General features: G+C 45.9%; 1 protein-coding gene and 1 long non-coding RNA gene across 2 annotated transcripts in view; one reads left to right on the top strand and one right to left on the bottom strand.

The window, feature by feature from the left end:
• Nucleotides 1–20,303, top strand: part of LOC135895840 (sodium- and chloride-dependent GABA transporter ine-like) — a 95,790-nt gene that overhangs the window by 5,054 nt on the left and 70,433 nt on the right. The window lies entirely within an intron of this gene.
• LOC135895832 (uncharacterized) lies at nucleotides 1,710–17,248 on the bottom strand. Its single transcript, XR_010562486.1, has 3 exons — nucleotides 17,133–17,248; nucleotides 11,839–11,902; nucleotides 1,710–1,885 (listed from the first exon to the last, which is right to left on the bottom strand). It is a non-coding gene; the product is annotated as an uncharacterized lncRNA (long non-coding RNA).

Below are 20,303 nucleotides of genomic sequence, written 5' to 3'. Positions count from 1 at the left end.
GCACTAGCCTGCGCTTCTCTGACGAAGATATATGACTAGGCAGACGTGTTCACTTAAAGGCTTCACTGAACTAAGAAAACGTTTCATATCCTATCGCTATCGAAATCGGCAGTAACAGTCCATACAGCATACCGGGTCGGCGGTTCATTTGGGACGTTTTTCGAAGTTAAATTACCAATGGCAAGTGAAAATCGATGTTGTGGCACTTCCAAGCATGCTACTGAATACGGTCAGCAAATTATTCTTTGTAGTACAGGCGTGATATTTAATTGCTTGGCGATAGCGCTCCTACCATGTCTTTGCAAGACGTATCCCTGCGAAACTAAAACTGCTTCTCGATTTTGGCATGGCAAATTATCCGTGCATGTTCATGTGCTGGCGTGGCCGCAGGGTTTCGGCACGATGATCACACAGCCAACATCTCCATAGGCTGTATAAACGAAGTAGTATGAACATGTCGTACGGAGGACCACCCGTAACCTTAAACGGTAGAAACCTATTTAAATATGGAGCGATGTCAATGTCCTTTCTAAGCGTCCGTTCGCGAAAGTGCTGCTTATGTAAAACGTGTGCACGCTGCGCAGGAACCTCCGCCAGACTGGATGCACTTGTTGGATGCATGTGTGTGTTTGCCTGAGTTTTAAATGTGTAGTTGTGTCCACTTTGTATTATACCTTCAGTTTTGTTTTCCATGTAATAAAGAAAAGTAAGGAGGTGGCGTCGCGTAGCGGTAAAGTAGCGTGCTTGGGATCTGTAGGTCGGACGATCGAATCCTGGTCGGGGTACTTTTATTTTTACTTTTTTTGCTTTTTTATTGCAATAGAACGCTCTCTGTTGCTTTCTGTATTCAAAAAATATATATACGGTGTCCAGGCATGGCGCAATTAAGGCCCTTGAGCTGTTTTTCGCACCATTAGCCAGTGCCTCCCAGTACGCCGCGCCTGCCCAGCGTCCCAGCATCCAGCGCCCAACTGTGGTATTAGAGCGCAACCACCCCGAAATGCCGCCACTGTGCGAACAACGCAACTATTTGAAGCGCAATACTGGCGTACATATCGAAATGCTATTTACACAATGGTTTGTAGTTTGCTTTTACTTATCTTCGAAGTGGCCGCTGAACTGGGCACAGCTGGACACAGTTACTCGCGGCGCTTGTAGACTAGGTACTGAGTTGCACCCTTCGTGGAACAATAATTACAATGGTACTGAAACCGCCATTTTTTTTTACTAGAAGTTCGTTGAGGAGGCCTTAAGCTAAAGTTGTGGCATGCGTCCATGGATCCACCTATTCTTCGAACCACACACTCATTCGTCCGTTCGTCCATCCATTCGTACCTACCTACTTACCTACCTACCTACCTACCTACCTACCTACCTACCTACCTACCTACCTACCTACCTGCCTACTTACCTACGTACATACATACATACATACATACATACATACATACATACATACATACATACATACATACATACATACATACATACATACATACATACATACATACATACATACATACATACATACATACATACATACATACATACATACATACATACATACATACATACATACATACATACATACATACATACATACATACATACATACATACATACAAACATACATACATACACACACACACACACACACACACATACATACATAGGAAACAAACGGAAGTGAGGCGAACGCTTCATTTTTCAGAGTACTGCTAACCTTTATAGCTATACTAGTGCGCAGCAGAAAATTATATTATCAAGCTCCTGAGCACGTCATTAACGCTGGTCCTTTCTGAGTCTCCGGTGGGCCTGGGGGTCTGTAGTACGTACACCGACAGCCTGGTCCGCAGTCAGTTAAGACGCTACTAGGAGTGCAGGGCTGAAAGAAAAAGAACAATAATTTACAGGTACTTTTGTCTGTCTCAAGCGATAATTAATTTCGTGGCTCTCTCCTATTACACGCATGGACAAAGTAAGACAACCTAACTCCGTCACATAGAATCTTTTCGGGTTAATGACATATTAATAAACGGAAGTTCTGGGTGGTCCCCACATCATTTAAATAATGTTTATATTTTGCTGCCTATTCTGACATCATTTTTTATAATGTACTCCTTCTCCCAGGTATGTTCTACTTCCTACATCTCTGTTTAATCAGGGCCTTGGGGCACAGCCACTCTAATAGTCTGCATTAGGAGTGATGCACTTTATCCCTTTTGTATTGTTTCTTTATGTTTCTTGCACGCATCAATTAGGACTAATAAGTTCTTTCCGCTGCTGGGAATTATTTATTCTTTCTATATATGCCAATGATATCAAGATTTTAAAGAAATTCGCATTGTTGATTACTGTGGCATCCTGCAGTCTGACCTGTTTTCTTTTTCTAAAGGGTGCAAAGATAACTTCACTTTGAGTGCTACTAAGACCAAGGTCATGACTGTCACATGTAAAACAGCAAGAATTTCTTTTTCTTATTTTGTAGATTCTGTATCATTGTGTAAGGTCTGTGAGATCAATGATCTCGGTGTATTTTATATACATATATTACAGACTTGGCAGGTGCGTCCAATACCTTTGGCGAGGTCGGACGCTGCCCGAAAAGATCTCCTGCTTGCACGCAAAAAGTCGCAAAATTTATGGAGTTCAAGTGCCTTCAATGGCCGATTGCATGGCCCATGCTACGGCTACAACTGCCATCTAGCCTTTCCCGCGGCAAAACAACCTTGCCGTGCCGCTTGTGGCTGGGAGTGGCGTTCACGAACGCCTACTCCTATCGTATCGGAATGACCGAGAGCCCGATGTGCGACTCCTGTAAGTGCGAGGAAACCTTCGAGTATCTATTGTGTACCTGCCCTTGCTACCACGCACAACGCCTCTCTCTGAAGATAACACTCAACAGATTGGTCTCAAGACCATTCTCCGAGCCAAACTTGATACTCGGACCATGACCACAACCGTCACTGGCACCAAAATTGATTCGTGCACTAGTAGACTACATGAAGTGCACCGCCTTAAGAGATTGTTATAGTGTCCTTGTGCATCCTCCCACACACACTGAGAGCTCACTCTCTCCCTCTTTTTCTATTTCTATTCCTCCTTTCTCCCACTCCCAGTATAGGGTAGCAAACAGGGTGTTTGTCTAGTTGACCTCTCTGCATTTTCAGTCCTTGCCCTCATTCTCTCTTTATATATTAACCTTTTCAGCTCACAAACTACCAAAGAACTTTTTGGAAAACTCGATCTAAAGGCAAAGAAAACAGCTATAAGTATACGCCTGGATAAAGAAGGCAAAGATCTTTGCACGAAAACGACGGAGGCCGTGTCATCAGGATCGCCTCAGTCCCTGACATCGATAAGATGGTTTCAATTCACGGAGATAAACTATATTTCTCTCCCGGTTTTGGGTTCATTAGGATTTATCTTCGAAAACTGTGATAAGTTTTCGTCTTCATTCGTTCGCACAAACATGAGAAGCACAAGAAAATAATGGGATCAATTCTTTATCGATGGGGCTTAGGACTTGGCCTTAGTGGATGCACTGACACTATCAGAGATTAATATTCAAGATGATAAGTTGTCACAATTTTGCCTACCGAATTACCCAGAACACTTTTTTACGAGAGCGGTCAGGAGAGAAGGCGGCACAGTTGTATTCATGAAGCCTAAATGAGCAACTACAATTAAGACATTTTTTCTTTACGAAGGCGCAAAGCCTCGCCTTTTGCTTGGAAAAATTGGAACGTGGTATAGTTATTAGCTGCGATATATCGTCCCCCCCTCCGAACATGTGAAAACATTTTTGAATGAACCAAAACAAAATGTAATTTGTTCACCTTCTAATTCGAGCGTATGCCTCATTGGAGACATAATCATAGACATTTTAAGCTCTGAGAGAGCCATTGTTAACAGTTACTTGAACACCTTATTGACTAAGGCGCTGAGTGGGTTGTTAACGAGACAACACGAGAAGACCTTCTTTCGTCTCGCGTTGGGACCTCCTGTATTGACCACGTGATGGTTCATTCAATAGGTTTTTCGAATATCAATTTCGTTCGAGAGATGAAAACGCTGGCAGACAACTACTTTATAGGATGCCAGGTTTGGTGCTGGAGCTCCCATCAGAACAAAAGAAAAGAATCCAAATACATTGAAATATATGACGGTAATAAATTTGACTGTATAATTTCCCACTCTGACTGGAACGCAAAGTTAACAAGTAGCTGTGGGAATAGTGTATATAGCAATTTTATCGAGGTGATTTTCGATAATAAAGAATCGTGTTAAAAACAGTCTTGGTATGAAAGCGACGACCACACCTGTACTACTGGCTCAGCAATCGGATAATAAAAGCTACTGAATCTAGCCAGGCGGCTGATGAAAGCCTGTTGTCTAACAGTTCTTAGAGCCCTGCACGTTCCTGGGTTGGATCGGCCGGGTAAGGCTATATTTAGTGGGCATGGGCCTGTTCCGGACCTGACGTCCTCGCGCCTGGGCCATGGTTCGTCATGATGCTGCGAACCCGGACCCGTTCGATGATTATCTTAGGTGAGACCTTGGAGCATACGCGGGCGCTCTGCGTAGATCTAAGGTATTAGAGCTCAAGTCACATGTGGCAGAATTGCCTTTGAATTGTCTTAGCTAACAAAATAAGAAAAACAGTTCTTATTCATGTTTGTTTCTTTTTTTTAGAAAAAAGCTTTCGAATTATTTTGGTTGCTACAAAAACAAGGTTCTTTTTAATGAAAGGAAGAAAATCATACTAAAAACCGTTATATATATGTTATCTTAGCGCTTCTGCGATTGCACTATTTCATCGTTTTCGATATGATTGTTTTGTTGCAATTTTATTTACATAATACTGCAGACCTCATGTGGTCCAAGCAGGAAGGGCAGATAACAAGGCACCTACTTCCCAACTCAAGGCACCTACTCGCCTTTCGCTTGGAAAAATTGGAACGTGGTATCATTATTAGCTGCGATATATCGTCCCCCCTCCGAACATGTGAAAACATTTTTGAATGAACCAAAACAAAATGTTGGTTGCGTCCCTTTAGCGCTGTCTTTATTTATTGCTTCGATTGACAGTGGCGCCGTTGGTCGAATCTTCCTACGTTTTTCGGGGACGGAGAGGGGAGAGGGCTCTCGGCTGGTCGAGCTCCGAAAGTGGAGGGTGAAGGGGCGGCACAGGCCCCACGTGTGACATTGCCTGTCTACGCCACTGCACGTTAATTATTGCTTTATGGTGACTGCAGTACACATAGATGGCTTCCACCTTAACAGCAGTGTTCCCAGTGTTCGTCGTGGCCCTTAAATTTATACGCGAGAATTGCTTCGTCGTAGGCTCGCCAAGGCTAATATGGCAGCGCACTTCCCACCTGCATTATTTTCGTGCCCATGCTAGAACACGCGGCTTTGAACTTTCAGCCTCTCTTGTACATAATATAAGTGTGAGCCTTTTTTTCCTTCCTCTAAGAACTGTTTACAAGAGCCATTCTATTGCGATAGCAATCAGCACACTGAAGGGACGCTCCCATCGCCACTTCCGTGCTGTCATGGTATAGACGGGGATGCGTGGCCTTCGTCTGCACTGTTAGGAGAGGTATACAGAGGTGGAGACTAGGCTTGGCTGCAGAAGCGTCCAAATCAAGTCACTCTCACGAAGGGTATGACCAGGCTAGCTGGCGCTCCATCTCATTCCAACGCAGTGAAAAATATGGATCACCCTCAGGTTCTGGTTTGACTACGGGTGGGAACTTTGTGCGCACCGAGCACTGCGTTCTTGCTGAACAGGCGTGTGCTTGCGTGCCATCAGGGGAAAGGTCAGTAAACGCCAAGATAAATCTAGCGCTGCCGGACGCCAGCAGCTTGGCCAATTATACGTCGATCTCGTGCGCCATCGGGGTGCTACGCCAGTAATGTCATCGCCTACATTCATCCCGCGCCAGCGTTGTGACACATCTGGTACCTGCCAAGGAGCTGTTCCAGTTGCGCAGTAGCAGCTGTCCTGCGCGCTTCGTCGTGCCATGTCGCCTCCGCACATTGTCACAACACCGCGGTGGGACAACACCGCGGTAAACTACGCTATTGAAGTCAATGCTTCGCATTCGGCTGAAACTCTAACTCTTCTTGTGAGGCCTTTTCGGATATGGGAAGCTCCTTATGTACCTTTAAGAGAAAACTATAGCTCGAAGGCTCCTATCTAAATACATGGCAAATAAGAAGGGTGACTCTACGAGAGATGAACACTGGTACAAAAATGCGTAGTTTAGATTCCATTTAACATTTCATATTTTATGCGCATGTCACTCACTAGCATGGAAGCGAACTTGGCTTCTTTGCCAAATGGATACTTTAAGATGAATAAAATACTCAAATTCTTCGGTTTGCAGCGGCTATTTTGATGCACCGGGCATTCTGCAAATTGACAAGAAGGTGAAATACAAAATAATATGGTTACAAAGAATGCATTTTTTGTGTAGAACGTATACGCAGAGAAAAGTAAGCCAACATTGCCTGAGGCTTCTGTGCAAAACGGTAGTGCTTTAGAAAAATTTTCTAATAAAGTTTCAAAAGTTCCTATATTTACGAATTTTTATCTACTAAAGCAATGCGTGTAGCTTTTTGAAATTTGGTGAAAGGTGAGATCTTAACTTGTTCAGCATTTCTGTTAATATTGTTGCTGTAGCACAAATTACCATTTTTACCAGAGGAAAATTAACAATATTTAAAAACCAAATACAAACACCATCGTTCATTTTCTCAGAATCTCGTAAACAGCCGTTCACAGAGCATGAAGAAAGAACATTAAAACGCATGCTGCATTATTTTGGTAGTAATGACAATACAGGTGGTAGAATTGAGAGCTTCGCCAGGATGCGGCATTGTGCTCAGAAAAAGGGACAACTGGGTAAAACAAACATGCCTAAGCCTCTGACTTGCCTAAACTTGACCACGATTGCGACAGAAAGGCAGTTATGGTTCGTGTTTGGAGCCGAGAAGCAAGCGAACGAGGAATGCGCCTGAAGGTGAAAAGAATCCCGCGCCGGGGAAAGTACGAAGGAGTGGGCTGAGCGCACGGCAATGTAACATCACCTAGAGGAATAGAAAAGTGACGCAAGTGAAGTGGGGATGGAGAAACGAGGCGAAGCGTCGCGGAGGAGGAAGTCGGAGGAGGAAATCGGAAGTCGGAGGAGGAAGTGGCGGAGGAGGTTGACCTCTTCTGGCAGTTGCTACAGGTTTTCCTTGCGATGCATACGTACCGCTTCGTCTCGTGATAACATCGTCCTCGTGTGCCGTATGCTGCATGTGCGAGCAAAAGCATGTGATGGTCAGCCGACGATGACGGCTCAATCTGCTGGGTGCCAGGGACGATGAGCACCGTATTCCGTCGCGCGCATGGCACCGAGGAAGGGAGGGAGGAGGGTCGTTGTACTATGGCCGCGCTCGGTCATGCGGGCCTCATCTTGAAAGCGATGTGCTTTTGGGGCACAGTCTAATCGCGTTTTTCACTGGTCGATCTCAAGCGGCCGCCGAAATCCTCGAGTGAGCGCTCGGGTTTCACAAATCCGAATCGGCCAGCGGAGCGCAAAAACGCTCCGTGGGGGATCACACAGGAAGTCTGCGGATGCATGACACAAGCCACTTCCGGAAACCATGCCCGACTTCCGCTCTGTACATTTCCACGGCAACCAAACTCGCCATCCCCCGTGCGTAACTTGACCGCAGCAGTCGCAGAGTCCCTCATTTGCATGTCCGGCCGCAAGGATTGTGCATGAACAATGTGCATAGAAGGCTTCGCACAGCACCTGCGTCACCTCGTAATCGCTCTCGTCCGAGCTCTCATCGCTAAACGCGAGCCCTGCAGCAGCACCGAACGCAGCCATTTTGCGAAGCAACACAATGTTGTGGGGACCAACCGGGTACCGAATTCGCTTGAAGACCGAAGTGACGCAAGCTTTCTCCGCTCGAATCCGCGTTTCGGCGGCGGAGCAAGTGAGAGCGATCCGGTGCGGAGCGAGTCGATCCGAAACGACCAGTGGAACGCACGAACCCGCTCCAGATCGACCAGGGAAATTCGTATTCATTGCCGCGGAGCAAGAACTCCTGCTCCGAATCGACCAGTCAAAAACACCATAAGTGAGCCGACTGCTCGTAGTTTTGCGTGCGCTGGGTTCTCGCCACTCAGTTTGCGTCCACGCGACAGACAGCAGCAAGGTCACTTCGCTCGCTGCTGCTGCCGCGATTCCTCACGCCAGCGTTTACGCAGTGAGTGTCCGCGGTCATCGAGTGTGAAGTGTTCATGTCTGCTTGTGCGCACCGACACCATGCTAGATAAATTAGATAATAAGTGAATGTTTAAAACGAGGCGTTCTATTCCGTCGGCTGCTGCGGCCGCGCGAGCCGCGTCTTCAATACTGTCCCAATGTAGTGATGGTACAGAACAAAGTAGCGAAATTGCGAATGATGAAACGCGAGTTTTATTGGGCTAACCTGTGCCCACAAAAACAGGCTAGGTCAAAGCACAATGATAGTGGTGAACACAGTAGGCGATCGTCTAAGTCAGGTGCAGTATTCTGAAACGATCCACCTCGACGAAAGTTGGCTGGTTGAGGAAAATCAGATGACGTAGCTCATCCGATTTTGCTAAAGCACCCAATCAGCACGTGCCTGACGGCGAACCATCGTCGAGGCAACAGTATCGCCGATGTGGATCTATTCAGAATACGGCGCCTGGTCGGCGGGCCAAGCGCGTCGGCTTTCCGGCATGTGTCATCGAATGTTCCAGGGTAATGGCTGATAGCCGCATGTCTTCCAGAAGGTACTACACAATTCGCATCGTGCATACATGCAATCAGATTACAGAAGGTCCGGTGACAACAGACAAGGGATAGAACCATCGATAACATTCGATAAACTTCCGATACATGCAGACGCGTCCTGCGCGGAGCGATAACATTTGTTAAACGGTGAAATGCGGTCACTCGATGAAGTTAAACAAGTGCACGTGTCAAGATGATCTACGTTGCAAACACTGCAGGCGTGTATGCCCACCGAGGGCCGATAGCCTTGTGTGTGCTATGGCACCCATGCGCTCGCGCGTCACCCACATTCACACGCGAAACGTCACTGCAACTTTTTAGCCGAATCTCCCTTCTTCTAAGCATTTTACTGCATCCTAGCGAAGCTCTCCATTCCACCATCTATACTGTGATTACAAACAAAAGAATGCAACATGCCTTTTCCGATGTTCTTTTTCCAGTGTTTTTGAACTGCTGTTCACGAGATTCTGAGAAAAAATGAACAGGGTGTATTTATTTGGCTTTTAAATACTGTGCATTTTCGACAAAATTTCACATGTGAGGTCAATTGTAGAAATAGTAATTTGTGATAAAGCAATAATATTCAGCACAATTTTTCCACAGGCTAAGGTCTCACATCCCACTAAATTTCAAGAAGCTGCATGCATTGGTTTAGTAGTAGATAAGAATTGGTAAATATAGGAACTTTTGAAAAGTGTATCAAATTAGAAATTCTTTTAAAACACTTCCGTTTTGTTCAGCAGCCTCAAGCAATGTTGGCTGACTTTTCTCCACGTGTGTGTTTTGCACAAAAAATGTGTTCTTTGTGTGGTAATATATTATATTTCCCATTGTTGTGGATTTGCGAGAATGCCCGCTGCATGAAAATGGCGCTTCCACACTGAAGGATTTCAGTATTTTACTCCTCCCAAAGTAGTATCCATTTGATAAAGAAACCTATTTATCTCTGGTTCAACCAAGTGATATGCGAATAAAATATAACAAATGTGCAATGGAATCGAAGAAATGAAGTTTTCGACCCATGTTGACTTTTCGTGGAATCAACCAAAAATAATTTTCCTCGACAACCACTGCACCTAATTGGATGGAGGTCGTTGCATTTAGGAGAAAAAAAAATAGGTCTCACTTTCAGAAAACACAATTATAAGGCTTACAACTCTGTAACTCAGCAATGAATACCCATATCAATATATTGTCAATGGCGTCTACTAGTACATCGAAAGTGGACAAAATTTGATCTATTGAAACGTCTACTTTATCGTTCCCGAGGAACCGCTTTTCACCGTCTAACAAATGGTAAACATCACGGCGCGTCGCAGGACGCGCCTGCATGTATCGGGAAGTTTTTCTGTTATCGCTGGTTCTATTCGTTGTCTGTTGTCAAGCACGGATACCACATTCCTGGGGCGCGCACGTGCAAACAAGTTGGCGGCCCCCACTTCGTGCGCCGCAGGTGGAGCTATTCACTGCTTGACTCTTCCCTAAAATGAAGCGAGAGCCTGGCGGTGTTCCAGGTAACGTGAGTCCCGAAGCAAGACGGCAGGGAGAAGTAAGCCCTCGGACAATTGGGGACCCAGCGGCGACTCTCTTCGCCGGGTGTGACTCCATCGCACGGGCGCCTACCATTGGCCGAAATTGCGTCATCTGAGCGGGCGCGCCCATTGGCCGAACGTGACGTGTCTTCGAGACATCGAAGGGCTTAAAAGACGCAGACCGGGAGCAGCAGAAGAGCATTCCTAGAGCGTTCTTTGATTCATCTCTTTCGAGCTTCTTGCCACGGGCCGCAGCGTCCGAGTTGCTGCGGGACCGTAATGATTTTAAGACTGTTAATTGACGCTCACTGTAAATAATGTAAATAAAACTCCCAAATTTTCATCCCGACGTCCTCCTCAACTCCTACATCACCTAACCTTTTGTAACCTGATTGCATACGCGACTCGAGTCACGTAGTACTTTCTGGGAGGCATGCGGGCATCAGCGATTGCTCAGAAACCTTCGATTACTCGTGTATAAAATCTGACGCGCTTGCCCCGCAGATCATATTTCTGACGATCGCCGACTGTGTTCGATGTCTTCGTTGTGGTTTCATTGTCGCTTTGTTTTGTGAACAAAAGTTCACCAAGTAAAAGTTAGTTTCACCATTCACAGTTTTGCTACTGTGTTCTTGACGGTCAGTACAACGTGACAGTATTACACATGGCTCTTCAATAGACCGCTAAAGTCTGAGTGGCATTTGCCAATACCCTCGTAAACAATGTAATAAATTTTCCTAAGAAAGAAAGTTGTATATCAGATTTCTCCACGTTGGTTTCTCTAACAGACGGAGTTCATAAAACTGTGATATCTGTTCTTGGTGCAGTGCTGTAAATTTGTAAACTTCGTGCTTTATTGTTTCTTTTTTCAAACTCACCAATTCTCAAAATCTTAATTTAGGAAATTCCAGCCTTAAATCAAAGTTCCAATTCAAGAGTCACTAGACTTGAATTTCCCCTGTCAAATGCAACAAATTTCATTAAACTAGGCTGGGTGGTTATCTCAGGAAAGTGTTTCTGCGTTTTATATGTATTTCAATAGGAGGCATCGGAGTTGGGCCCGACTTATAGTTTGAATATGACCATCCAGCCATTTCTGCGCATGCGTCGAACTTTGTGCGCATGCGCTACTCTTTCTGATGTCGTCGCTTCATGCCGTTAGAAGACGCTCACCTGCCGGTCAGTCGACGCTCGCGCGGTACTGTTAAATAATCGGTAGGCTGTGCGTTGTGTTCATTAATGTTGAGTTTTCTGACCTAATCACTTCCTACTAAGGTCATAAGTCCTCCGGACCACAACGTAGCCATCACAAGAAGTCGTTTCTAGCTACGAAGCATACAGATTAAGCGCGAAAATTTTGCGCGGCAATATTGCGAAAATGGGAGGTAAATGAAGAACTTCTGTATGGTGGCAGCTGAAAGGCCGAACTGAAAGACCCAATAGGATAGTGCAGGGATTGCAGCTGTGGCGTAAAATATTACCTTCGTCCTAATACAAACCGCCGGATAGCTCCACTGGTGAGGAGACGCACTGGAGACATCGAACCTGAAAGAAGAAAATCCAATAAATTTATAGAGCAGCGCCAAAGCTGTATCCACACCGCATCTTTAGGCACGCATTTTCATATTGCGCTTGTTGCTTTTGTGTCGAAATGGACAGTTTTGTAGACAGGACATTTGTTATATTTGACTAAGATGCGTACAAATGTTTACCTGCAAGGTCATGTAGAAAACAATCTATGCTGATATGATTCGCGAGCATTGACAACTTATATTTCATACTCACTCGGACAACTGAATCGCAAAGTGAGACAAGTTTCTTTTTAGTAGGTATTAAGGCTTGTTTTGTTTTCATCGATGCCACAAAACTTAGCACACCAAATGAGATTAATTCCCCAGTAAATTCGACGCGGGCTCTTTCAGAGGGTACGTCCGCCTGTTGCAGATGTTGCGGTCTAATATGCGCCTAGAGTTATACTAGTTCCCCATTTATATTGCAGTGACGTCAAAAAGGAACAAACAAAAGTTCGGCAGAACCTGTCTCACGATGACTGTCGGCACTAATGCGTCAGCATTGAATCAATATAGCGACACAACGTATTGCCACCCTCGAAACGAGGTATGTATGAGGCGTGTACTGCAGCGAGACTCCGCTTTCGCGCTTGTTTTAAGAACACTCGGCGCTATCTAGTGGTGCCACAGCGAAGCCTGCGCGTGGCCTGCGAAATGCATGGAGTGCCGGTGCGTGCGAATGCCGATGAACGCACCATACGACAACTGGTCTCCTCTCTCGCGTTTCTTTGTGGGCACGCTGTGCCATCTAGTGACACCACCGCGAAGTCCACGCCCCGCCTTCAAGGTGGGAATTGTGGTGCACCGGGGCCTGCGAACTCTGAGAATTGTCTCCTCGCTTCTCGCATACTCAGCGGAGCATGTTGAGTAACCCAAGCTTTCGAGAGGTTCATCGAAGAGCGGCCCATACCTACTACCATGAAGCAGCTCGCTAATAGAGAGAGAGAGAGGGCATCTTTATTGAGCATAAGGATGTCTAGATTTGCAGGAGTGGTTCCCTCTTGACGGGAAGCAATGCGCCGTCTTGGTTGCGACCGCCCTCTCAACCCACATGATCGGTTTCGTGAGGCGGGAGCTGAACAGCGGCGTCACCCACTGCTCTAGGGGGGGGGGGGGGGGGGAGCGCTACGGGTTAGAGGAGGCAAGACTGGAATTCATAATCTATGACAATGTGCCGAGTATTCCTAGATGTTCGCGGTATTTACATTGTTCGTCATACTGTGTAGGCAACATGACATGAAGCTTCCTTGGGTGCGGGAACGTGTTCGTTTGCAAGAATCGAAGTTGTCTCTTGCGTCTTCGTGAGCAGTGGATGCTGTGGTGGGAGTTTACTGCGGTTGAGTTTGTTATGTTCACTGATTTCTTGGTATTCTGTAAGTCTTGCGAGCTCTTCTGTGTCCTCCGCGGCCTGGTCGATAGCTTCTCGGGCCTTGGAGTGGGCGAGTTCGTTGCCCTTTAGGGTCGCTTAAGCATTGGTGCGAAAGGCATTTATTGAAATTGGTACACACCCAGCGCATTTATAGATTCACCTGCTGATGTGCCCCGTTGAAGTCCTTAAGGAAACCCTTGAGACGTGCTTTCTGTGCTGATATGTATCGGAGAAACTTCAGGTGCATTTTTCGCCATCATAGAGTGCCGCATTCTCACTGTAACCTGCCTAGTTACCCAAGTTCGCGTCAAAAACGTACATTGAAGTGCGGCACACGCCTTATGGCTTATACCTACTAACTCAAGTTGGCACGAAAGAGGTTCGCAGGAAACTAGCCCAGAACGACGGATTGCTGTGCTGAGGTAACTGGGTTCGAAGCCAACCATCGGATCACCTTGGACTACTGTGTATGTAATACTGCGTATGTGCCGCTCTTCAATGAACCTCTTTGATTCCAGCTTCGGCCACTGGGTATGGGCCGCTCTTCAATGAAATAAAATTGGGTGGACTCTATCGAGTACACAGCCGCAATGGGGTACGTGAAATGTCTTGTGCGTGCTGCTGTGGACATATAGACATTAGAGTACCGAATTGACCTAACCAAATAGACAAGCGACATTTATTCATACATTGCAAAGCTTACATTCTTTACCAATGACACAGCAGAGGAGGTCCTACGGTCTAATCACGCTACCATGCTCGCTTGCTTTTAGTAGCGAACTCGCCGTCGTCAAAGCTAGTGTGTGTGAATGGGTATCCCGATTTTTTGCTATCCAAGTTTCTTCACGCCATTTCTAGACCCCACGTGTCGTACGCGGAGACGCCGTAGGCCAGAAACCATCAAAACTATGTAAGAAATTACATACTTGTAAAGCGTACAACTCCTGACGAGCTTTTCTTTGAGCTCGATGGATGTCAGAGTATGCTTTCTCAAACGCGGCCACTCCCGCTCGGATCGACAAATATACTGCCGAGTTAGACCTCTATAATCGCAGAGCGAGAGACTAAATATATCTCTAATTGCGTCATGCCTAGAGTCACAATGATGCCACCTGTGGACGCTGTGCATACATAGTTCAGTAACGGCTTCTGTCCTCTACAAAATGATATCATACTAAGGTGCATGGTTGATACGGTTGCAAATATATAAGCAATAATATTAGAACATGTTTTCGTTACATGCTGTTTTAGAAAGCGACCCCCAATTACAGAACTGCCAGACGCTGTGATTCAGAGGCCTTTAACATTTAACCGGTGCTGAACGGAATCGTACACGTGTGATATATACGCAAGCAACGTTATCTGAATAGACATTCACACGCGCCACACCAGATTTCCGCCGCTAGATGGCGTAGCATGTCCAATGGGAAGTGCGAGAGCGGAGCCTGGCTGCATACACGGCCAGTACATGACTCGTTTCGGCGTTAGCAATACTATGTACCGCTACATAGCTTCAATGCTAATAGCGTTGACGCCAACGTTAATCATCAAGTGCGTTCTGCTGGAAATGTTTTTTTTTTGCTGCTTCTGCTGCTGCTGTTCTTTCCAGCAGCGGCAAGAAAAGCAACACGGACATTAGGGTGTGAGGTGAGTCAACTGAACTCTCTGCTTACCGAATGTTGCTTTTGCTATAGACAGCTTCTCCAATGAAGACACTGTCGCGTTTGCGCAATGCACGATGTGCCGTGTTCCGTCAGTCAAGGTGAAAGTAAGCGTATACGCTACGCGGAATGCCTAATGACGATAATCAAGCTGCTTATGTGCTTTGAGCCGGTGAGTCTATCTACTTAATGACAAAAAATGCGACGTGACGGACTATGCACTAGATCTTAATTCAGATACTGTGTAACTATGATGATTCCCTAGAAAATGCGCAGTGGCACACTTATAAAATTGCTTTGAGTGCAGCATGCAATGCGTTGAAAACAATTATCCAAATTTGACGCATCTCTTGAATGTCAATCATCCTTCGTGACTGAAACATTGATCAGCGACATGGGTCATTAAACAGGTAGATGTAGGTCATTCACAAGTGTATGTAATAGCTGCACTGCGATTTTACGCAAGCGGCAGGCCCAGTCGGAATATCTCTTTCGTTATTTGTCGCGACTGAAATTTGGATAAATCAAAATGAACGAACACACAACTTAATAGGCCGGTTTATTTATTACTTATACATATGAAATTGACTTTAGGGCCTGCTTGCTTATATGAATTTCACTTTAAAAATTGAGCCCATCCGTCTCCCTAATTCTGCTCGCTGTATGCATAGCGAGGCTTCAAAGTTTGGGAACACTGATGCCTTCAGGTAGCGTACGAGGGTTTATCGGCCAGTTGTGGCGGCTCCTAAGTTCCCATATATATGACACCTGCGGTTAAAAACCTGCTCTACATCAGCCGTCATGGCCAGGAGTTGCGCTGTCCAACACACCAATGTCGAGAATATAGCACACGCACACAAAACGCCAATACCCAAGAATGTGGATGCCGATTAAGAATGTGTCTATGCGCATAGTACCGCGGTAGCTTACAGTTCAAGCACGACACGCGTAATGTGTGTTTGGCTCCCACCAGCTGCGAGTTATTTTAGCCACTTTCATTTTTCTTAGTTTATTGCGTCTAGGTTGCAATTAATATTAGCAAATAACATCCCTATCCCTTCTCTACCTTCATTTTCTGCTTGCTCGTGTAGTTTCAATTGGAGAAAAAATAACTGCTTTTCGGACTCCTGAACAGCACCATCGAATTAAAAACTGCTGACGCGAAGTAACTTTTTCTAGCCAGCTTTTCACAGTCACCATATCAAATACCGGGATATTGTGCTTTATAGCGAAATTCATTCGGCGAACTGCAGACATATAAACACCCCCAGAAGCATCTCTCGCAAATGCGATTGCTGGCTTCGGAGCAGCCTGTTACGCCGGAGTTGACTTCTCAGTGAGAGAAACAGCATAGTCAAGCTATGTATTGCTTCTCGCACATATATTAACGCTATAGCGTTAAGGGCCTCATGTCACGGAAAATCCGACGTCGGCGTCCCACGTACAGCGCCGCACGTCGCTTCGGCAAAAGGGATTTCGTGCCAAATTCCGAACCACGCATACCCCACCGCTCTTCTACCACCAAAGTTGATTATACATGGTCCTTCATTCTTTGCAAAGTTATTCCTCCGAATTTTGAGAACAGCCCACAAACAAGTGCAATGGAGAAAAAAACGCCTACAGCGCACATCTTTACGGTAGCTCTTCTAAGACAGAAATATTAAAAGTGCGAAACAATAACAGGAAATCGACCCACGCAAATGGCCGCGTTTCTAACAGATAGCTTGCCTTCGTGCATAGCGTCCGCCGGCTGCGTTTCCCGGTAAACGTTAAGGTTACATCAGCTGCAGTTGCCGGGAAGCATGAAAAGCAGTCAGAGGTCTTTGAATGCTTAAAGGTGAAGCTTAAGCGTCCTCCAAATTTTCTAACCGCACCATCAGCGACGACAGCATTTCATTCCGGGCGCTTCGTACACACAAAAGGTTCTTTAGCTAACTTCCTTTTCTTTCGAAGTGAGTTTGCGTCAGACAGACAGATGAACTCATGGTAACCAAATTTCTCACAAAAGTAATTTCCCTCACAGATCATCAGGCCTTCGTGACTAGAAACTGCACAACTCTTAGGACACATAAACTAAAAAGTTGCTATCCTCATCGCAGCGAATCAGCCTGAATAAAAGACGACTTCGTCGTTCGCTATATAATCATAGACAGGGTTTTCATAGGTCTACTTACTCGCAGGTGAGCATGATAGCGACAGCTAGGAAGCTAATGGGGACAATCTTCATCGAAATCATCACAGAGTAAGATTAGGTAGACTGGTGTTCAGTACAACAACTGGCTTCTCTGAGATACATGCGCTTTTATACAACAATAGCGACGTCAGCCTTCTCTGCTACTTCTTGAAGTAGCGTTTCCAGCTGCTATGGAAACAATGCGTGCTGCAGCTATTGCTGTCGTTCTAAGGAATGTCAACAATGCTGATTCTGGAAACCGGGAAAAGAATTATGCACTATCATGAGAAAAATGAACGCAACAGGGAAGCGTGTATCATATAGCCTGAAGCACAGCTAGGTGCGATACGCGGTGGCCACCATCGGGAACAAAGTCAAGAGGGAGAGTGGGGGGGGGGGGGGGGGGGAGCTGTGTTTTTCTAACTGTCGGAACTCCCACCATGTATTTGTATGAAATGCTGTACTTCACACCTCCAGCTGACAGTGTTAACACCGCTTGATATTGCGCTAACTGGTCATGCGATGAAGCAAAGTAAAAAAAATAGGGGTTTTTTTATACCGATTTTCCTGTTCCTTATATTTCATATAGGGCAAAAATAATTGGATTAACGTTGAGCTGAAAACAGTTGTATGGCGCTTGTTAACTGGTAGCAAAACTTTTTTTTAATTGCACGAAAAGTGATGTTGATGATGATGATCCTACACTAATAGTTCAAACCCCCTGTGCCACATAAAACAAGGGGAAAAAACAAGGAAAAAAGTTATCTCAGGCTTCAAAAGAGTCGATAATAAAGACATAATATAGCGTGTAACAAGGTCAGGCTTGCATGAACAGCTAGAGTACCTAGGATAGTATAATCATGCTAGCGCTCCCTCGTCTTCTCACTTTTGTGCAACGGGTGGCCTAATAATGCAGCCTTCTACCGCAATGATGGCTTTCGCTTTATGAGTAAGAGACCCGTAGGAAGACTCAATAAAGACGGCCTGACATTTAAGGCACCTTCACTCATTTAGAGCGCACCTCTTAGGCTCCCGTTCCTGCGGCGAGCGTCGGCGGTGGCGTCCCTCGTAACCCAGCGAACGAGCAGAGCGAAGGATGATTGAAAGCGGCGCACAGCGGCGTGTGAAAGACGGTGATCGCGAAGAGAGCGCGAGGAGGAAACTGGAGGAGTTGAGTGGAGCGGAACCATGAGGCGGAAAGCGGAGGAGGAGGGCATGGTGAAAGCGTGAGAAGTAAAGCGTAGTGCCGCGCAAGGAGGTGTATGCGGCCGTGATGGCTACGAGATGGTGCCAGAGTAGCGTGCCTCGTCTGTCCACCGATGACGCCACGGATACCGTATACGAAAACGAAGCGCTACATGAGCGGAGGTCTGTTTGCGGCGGCTGTTGTGAATCGCACACACGCGCCATCCACGTGCTTCCTCTCGTGGTCTCCCGATTAGCGAGGCAGTTGCCCCACACTTCGCTCCGTTTGCAAAGTGCTGCATCAGACTGACTTTCGGTACCAGCAAATATATCGTGAAAAATAACACGTACGGAGCAGAGCTCTAATTCCGCATTGGGGATTATCGTAGTCGTGGGTGAATTTTTGTATTGCTTGCCAAAGTTGGTCACACGATTCCAAATCCAAGTACAGCTTGCAAGGATTTACCTCCGGCATTATAATCACACTATTTTTATTTCCACTATCACACGAAGCTTCCTCCGAGCGACCCCCATTAACCTCGGTCTTGCGCTAGCTGATCGTAACCTGTGCCTGGAAATTACCAAATTTCATCACACAGCCTAATTTTCTACCGTCCTCGATGGTGCTTCTCTTCCCTTGGCACCCATTCTGTAGCTGTAATCGTTCAATGGTTATCTTCCCTACGCATTACAGAGCCTGACTAGCACATTACATAGCACATTACATAGCCTGACTAGCAGAATTAAAGCAAAGCTTTTCTTTCCTCTTCCTTCAACTTTTGCGCTGCTGCTGCTGTTGTCTTGCCCGCCGCGTTGGTTCAGAGCGTGCATATACATGGAAGGAGCATGGCAGAGTGGAAAGTCGACGCGTGAAACGCGTTTGGACATTTTCATCGCGTGGCTCCGCAGAATGCCCTCTGGAGCTCCCTGGATGTTACTATTTGAGCCTCTTGACAGTTGTAATTATATATCCCTGACTCCCCTCAAAAGCATTGGAGAAACTGCAGCGCTTACCTCTCTACAAACGTGCAAGTCCAGAGGGGACGCAGCCTTGTGATTCTAACAGTTCTCATACAAGGGCAGAGGGCGGAAGAGGGAAGAGATAACATGAGAATGCACGGAAACAGCGGTCGCCGACAAACTGGAGGTGCGTTACGGTACGCTTCTGCTATCTCTGAAAAATAAGCATCAAGCAAATTTGTTAAGAGGGCAGCTTACGCAGGGCATGCAGGCACGCAAAGCTGCATTAAGGCAATGTAGGGTCTAGGCGACACTACGGAAGCGGTCTCACGTCAACACTTCTGTGGCCGCCACGATAGCTTCATCGCTATGACACTGCACGAGGTGGCGGGTTCCATCCCGACACTGGCAGCCACATCTTTATGGAAGAGACATACAAAAACGCGAGTGCAGTTAGGTCTAGGTGCCCATTAAAGAACACCAGGGTGTCAAAATAATCCAGAATCCGCCGCTATGGCGTGTCTCATAATATCGTAATGTTGTCCTATCGTTGTCGTAATATCGTAATATCGTATCGTTGTCGTAACGATGAAACATAAATTTCACTTAAACACAAAGTAGTCAAAGAGATATTTGAAGAAAAACTTAGCGTTAGGTGTAAATCCATAGGCCGCATCCATCGACTTGGGCAGCGGAAAGGCAAACGCCTAGTAATCATTCACCTCCGAGATTACAATGAAACGAAGGAAATCTTCGCCAACGTCAAAAAGTTAAAAGACAGCACAACGTTTATCCAAAATGAATATTCGGCATCAGCGATAAGAAAACGAAAACTGCTCTGGGAAAGTGCGAAAAATGAGAAGCAGCTGGGAAGAAGGGTCTCGCTTATCCGCGACAGACTAATAATTGACAAGGAAGTCTTGTTTTGGGATGAATCGCTTAACAAACGTGGTAAAGCTCTAAAAAGCGCATCATCCACGCCTGTGGAAGGTGAGCAAGATAATGCATCCGTATTATCTCGAGATTG

The sequence above is a fragment of the Dermacentor albipictus genome, chromosome 2 (assembly GCF_038994185.2).
Source record: "Dermacentor albipictus isolate Rhodes 1998 colony chromosome 2, USDA_Dalb.pri_finalv2, whole genome shotgun sequence".
In the NCBI taxonomy this organism is placed as follows: domain Eukaryota; kingdom Metazoa; phylum Arthropoda; class Arachnida; order Ixodida; family Ixodidae; genus Dermacentor; species Dermacentor albipictus.
Note: the sequence above shows the minus strand (reverse complement) of the source record. Positions and strands in the feature narration are given on the sequence as shown.